Raw genomic sequence first — 6,086 nt, forward strand, 5'->3', positions numbered from 1 at the left:
AGAATGTCTGTCTGACTCTGTCTTCTCTCATAGATTACTCTTATTTCTCTTTAGCAGCCATTCTCTCTCTTATCTCACTTCATAGCAAGAATAGAATTTTCATTGAAATACATAGTCCTGTAACTGGAAAATCAATATCAACTCTTCATTTCTCTCTCTACATATAAACATGTTATACAAATATAAATATATGTGTATTAGAGATCTATTATCAACATGTACCGAACTCTGTTTCTCTCTCTCTCTCTTTAAAATATATTTGCCATACCTGTGCTTTTAAGGGCTAAAATTAATCAATGCATGTAGTCGATTATGAAGCATAAGCAGCTATGGGAGCTTGGATTGGAATCTAAAGCAGCTGTTGAAGCTCAACTATGTTTGATTGGGGTTCAACTATTGAAGTTTTCATCAATGGATGTGTTCAATTTGCGCCGACGGATTTCCTGCAGGCAATAAGGTAAGAAAATTTGAGTTCCTGGACATGATTTTCTATTTCTCTGTCTGGTTGTTTTGAAATGAAATGAAAATTGTGCTTGATGATGTTTATGGTTTTTGTATGAACTCTTTGCATTTTAAGAGTTGAAAGAGAAAGATTAAGGAAAAAAAATGATTGATCTGGTTTTTCTTTATGTTTATTGTAATTTATACTGTCATACAGACATATTTCATTTACTGTATGTAGTATAAACAATTGCAACATTTAGGAGTCATCAATGTCAGAAGAAAATTTATCTCATCTTCCATGACTTTACGACACGTGTTTTGATGCTTTGGAATAATGCCAAGGACTATCAGAAGTTATTCCGATGGTGAGGATAATAGACATTTTGTTAGGATGGAATCTTGTACATGGAGTTCACCTCCTTTTCACCTGTTAAATAGAATTTGATAAAAGTTAGAAGCATTCACCAAGGAAGCTTAGTGCCCTGCAATCGACATGATCTGCTGACAAGTAATGTAGGTCATAACATAACCATTGGTTTGGCATGGTTTCTAAATCCTGTTTTGTTGCACATATTTGGCAGAATTTTCTGGTTTTGTATCTAATAGAAGAAAAATTAGAACATGTTGAGTAACCTCAAAAGGTGTCCTGTGGACTAACGCAATCTATTTTCGGATTTGGTCTAGTAATGCCCTTCTTTTTTGTCTGTTTTAGTTACCAAGGTAAGTTTGTCTGCACTGGTCAAATGCCTCTGTATATGATTCTTATTGTAGACAATTCTGCACAATTATGCAGATCATAAACACACTGATGTGAAGTCAGTTTATAACAAAGTAATCTAATCAGTTGTGTTTCACAAAGTAGGTGCTTTTACCTGATGTTGATTTTTGAAAGCATAGATTGTTAGTGATAAATCTTAAATGGAGTTGGTTAAGTGATTCTTATTTTGGTGTAAACTTGATGCAACAATTATTGTATATTTGGGTGAATAAGTTTTGATCTCTCTATTCGACTATAAGCAAGTCTCCATTTATTGGAATCTGCAATTGCATGTTGGCATGAGTTTTAGCCTTTAATTACCAATGGCAATAATCATTAACAGTATGCTTAATACAGTTACCGAATCCACTAATTTGAGCTTTATGTGGTTATGTTAATTTCATAACTTTTTGGTAAATTAGATAAAAGAGGGAAAAAAATAAAGTACTTGTGACCATTTAAAATTTAACCATATTGGTTCCTCCTCCCCTGCAACTTAGCAGATGCCTAAACTGAAATTTCAAAATGCAAACTATCTTTCAAAAATTTACAAACTCAAACAGTGAAGTGGTGATTTAGTACAACAACATTTCTCTGCATTTCAGTGAGTCCTTTGACCTATTTAATGCTTAAAAAACAACTGAGTCCTTTCCTCACTATTCAGAAGGTGTTCTAGTTTTTTGAGTTGAAAATAGAAAAGAAGAGTTGATCTTTTCCCTTATTTTAAGCTCCAACCTTTGTGTGTATTCTTATTCTACTTTTACCTACTTTGTTTGCTGAATTTACTATTTTTCGGTCATGTATTCATATTCATATGATGTATAACCCTTATATATCTCCTTTTCAAGTGATTGGTGTGATCTACTTGTGTGTGTATATATATATTCCGGAACTTATATATACATAATATATATATATATAATTCATATAATTCCTGATTAGTAAATATATATGTTCATATGAAGATTAAATAATATTGCAGCCTTGGTGTAATTTTTTTTGATTGTTCATATTCACAATATATATAGTTTTTATGGGATTTGGATTTGGTAGTGGCTCAATTAGATTTTAATATTGAAAATGAATTTTATTAGAATAGTTTTTTTGAATTTGTTAGTAGCAAATCTGTTATCTTCAGTGTATGATGAAAGATGTATTGCACCAATGACTAATTCATACTATATCCAGCAAGTTTTATGTTTTGTTTTTTTGTGAATCAAGTAGTTTAAAATTGTAAACCCATTCGAATTGAGTATTGAGTATTGCAGATATAATGTATTGTGATTATATAGATTCTTTGATTGACATTGTAGTGCTATTAGCGAGATAAACATGATGAGTTCAATGGAGGAGTCAGATTAGGCATCCCTACCAAAGAACTTATCGGATATGATTTTGGACAAGTTGGTTTTGTTTCCGAATACGTTCGATTTGGTGCGGTTTGCAAACCATGGCAGTGTGTGGCAATGTACAACAAACTTAAATTCATTCAAAATAATTTATTTAGACTAGTTCCATTCTTGATGGTGCCTTCGAAAGATAATACCAACAAAAGACGTAGTCTATATAGCATCACTTGTAATAAGCTATATGATTTTCATTTACGGGTGCCTTACAGAAAGAGGCTTTCTGGTTCCTTACATGGTTGGCTGTTTATTGTGGAAGAATCCTTGGGCGTAACTCTAATGAATCCGTTTTCTGGCGCCACCATTGAGCTTCCTCCAATAATGGATCGCTTAGAATTCGAACCTCCTCATGAAAATGGCGGTGATAGTGATGGTGAGATCTTATACGAGATTGACGCAGTTCCTCCTGAGGTTGAGCTTGAAGTTGCAAAGGCTACATTGTTAGTTGACCCTGCTTCGTATCCTAATGACTATAGTGTTACCGCCATCTATGGTTGTCGTTCTAACCTGGCATTTATTCGGGCAGGAGATGTAGCTTGGACTTACATTAGATAAAAAGAGATTTCAAGTTTTTAGTTGGCCTATGCGGGTTGAAGTGAACAACTTGGGTGGAGACACCCTGTTTTGGGGAGAGAACCATTCCATTTGTGTTTCAACTTCCAAATGGCCCGAATGTTAGGCAAATTCAATATTCTACACAGAAGATTATAATATCATTGTATACTATCCCGCATCTGGGTGCCGCAACATTGGTATCTTCAACATAGAGGATGGAAGCTTTGGGACCCATTACATCCTTGATCCTTCACATAACCTTATGCCACAGTCAATTTGAATTATGCCAACTGTTTTAGGAAAATGAGTATAGACTTGATTTGTTTTTGGATTGTCTTTTGGTCAAATCTAATTTAATTTAGTTTTTTTTTTTGCTTATCATTTTGTGGTAAAGTAATCTATTTTTATCTCTTGTTGTATCAAAATGCGAGATCAAGCTTGCAAGACCTTTAATAAAATATTATTGAGGTTGTTTCTCATTTCTTTATTTGTATTATAAATATTTCCTGAGCTAGAATATATATATATATATATATATATATATATATATATATATATATTTCTTTTCTTTTCTTTTCGTTGAACCACATTTTTCTTATATTTGATCTGCCGGGTTGCAGCCAAGTAGCCTTGCTTGCTAGTTACATGGTATGACAATTTCTTGAGGTTGCCAGAGTATAATTAAGTATAGTCAAATGTGGATTCCTTTTCATGTACTAAAGTATTGGATGACATTCATGAAGGAAGCCTATGTAGTTGTTTGAATTTTTTATTTTTTAAATTCCCTGACATGTCTTGATTTACTCTTGAGGGCTCGATCATAATAATGGATCTGAGAGTACTTCTGATATCATTCTGTTAATGGTGAAAGCTGCCGAGGCCAAAACCGAACGATTTGTTTAACACATGTTTAGTGGTTTTTGAAGCTGTAGCTTCAGTAATCATTTTTTTTTTTTTTTTTTCCTTACAAATGTTTTCTCTTTCTTTGAATTAGTCCCTCATTCTCTTGTATGTCTCGGATCTGCTACGAACTCTTTTACAAAAACTTTTTCTTGCATGTGTATGTGTGGTTTGCTAGATTGAGTGGTTCCTGCAAGTATGTATATTTTCTTTTGTCAGTACTATGAGCCTGACTTTATAATGAATTCTGAGTTTTGCTTTTATCTATTGTTCTTTTTGCAGGCAAGAATCTTAGCACTGAATTCATCATATATCCTTACTGCAAGTTAATGAGGAAATGATGGTGGATGTATAGCAACGGTATAAATAAACCTTTGCAGGGGCCCCTATATGCCAGCCTTTTTCTCTTAACCGCTGCTCAAACTATTTTATTAATTTCCCCCCAGTTACCCGAGAAACTTATCTTTCCTGCTCTACACCCGTCTCTCCTCTCTCTCACACTACACACAAAACTGTTCAAGCCCAAAAAAATTTATAGAACAATCATCTATCTCTGAGAATTCCTCTCTTACTCTATCTTCTCTCATAGATTACTCTTATTTCTCTCTTGCACTCACCCTCTCTCTAGCTCTCTCTTCTCTCACTTCATAGCAAGAATACAAAATTTTCATTGAAATACGTAGTCCAGTCCTTTAACTGGAAAATCAATGTCAACTCTTTCTTTCTCTCTCTACATATAAACGTATTATACATATATAAATCTATGTGTATTAGAGCTAATTTATCAGCATGTACCGAACTCTCGCTTAAAAAAATATTTGCCATACCTATGCTGTTAGGACTAAAATTAATCATTGCATGTAGTCGATTATGAAGCATAAGCACCTATAGGAGCTCAAATTGGAGTCTAAAGCAGCTATTGAAGCTCAACTGTGTTTGATTGGGGCTTAGATGGAAGTTCTTTCGATTTGGGCCGACTGATTTACTGCGGATAATAAAGTGAGAAAATTGATTTTCTATTTATCTGTTTGGTTGTTTTGAAATGAAATTGAAATTGTGCTAGATGATGTTTATGGTTTTTGTATGAACTCTTTGCATTTGAAGGGTTGAGAGAGAGAGATTGTGGGAAAAAAAATTGATTGATCTAGTTTTCCTTTATGGTTATCGTAATTTACACTACATATTTCTTTTAATGTAGCATAGGTTGGATAGCAGAGTTATTTAAACAAGGGCAACATTTAAAATTCAATTTAATAGCTTTAGTGTGAATATGGTTATCTTAGTAGTAATCAATCTGGGAAGAAAATTTATCTCATCAGTCATCATACATGACTTTACGACACTTATGTTTTAATGCTTTGGAATAATGCCATGGAGTTCACCTCCTTTTCTCCTGGTAAAAAGAATTTGATAAAAGTTATAAGCATACACCAAGGAAGCTTAGTGACTTGCAATCAACATGCTGACAAGTAATACAGGTCATAACATAACCATTGGTTTGGCATGGCAGAATTTTCCAGTTTTGTATCTAATAAAAGATAAGTTAGAACTTGTTGAGTAGCCTTAAAAGGTGTCCTGTAGACTAAGGCAGCGTATTTTCGGATTTGGTTTAGTATTTTCGAAGTTATTCCGATGGTGAGTAAAAGAAGGAAAAATATTAAGTGCTTGCGACCATTTAAATTTAAGTGTATATATTTTTCGTCCCCTGCAATTTAGCAGATGCCTAAACTGAAATTTCAAAATGCGAACTATCTCTCAAAAATTTATAAACTCAAATAGTGAAATGGTCATGTGGTACAATATTTCTTTGATTTTCAGTGAATCCATTGATCTGTTTAATACTTAAAAAATAATTGAGTCCTTTCCTCACTAGAGTGATAAATGTATAGTGATAAACGAATTTCAGTGAGGCCTATAGTGATACACGTATTTTTTATTATCCAAATTACTTTCGTGGGTTGGGATACACACGCACGGTGGGCTAGGGTTTAGATTTTCCTTGGGGGTAGACCTTAGAAAAGCAC

The sequence above is a fragment of the Cornus florida genome, unplaced genomic scaffold (assembly GCF_030987335.1).
Source record: "Cornus florida cultivar Cherokee Brave unplaced genomic scaffold, ASM3098733v1 CherokeeBrave_3.0.0_Hap2_Chr08, whole genome shotgun sequence".
NCBI classification, from domain to species: Eukaryota; Viridiplantae; Streptophyta; class Magnoliopsida; order Cornales; family Cornaceae; genus Cornus; species Cornus florida.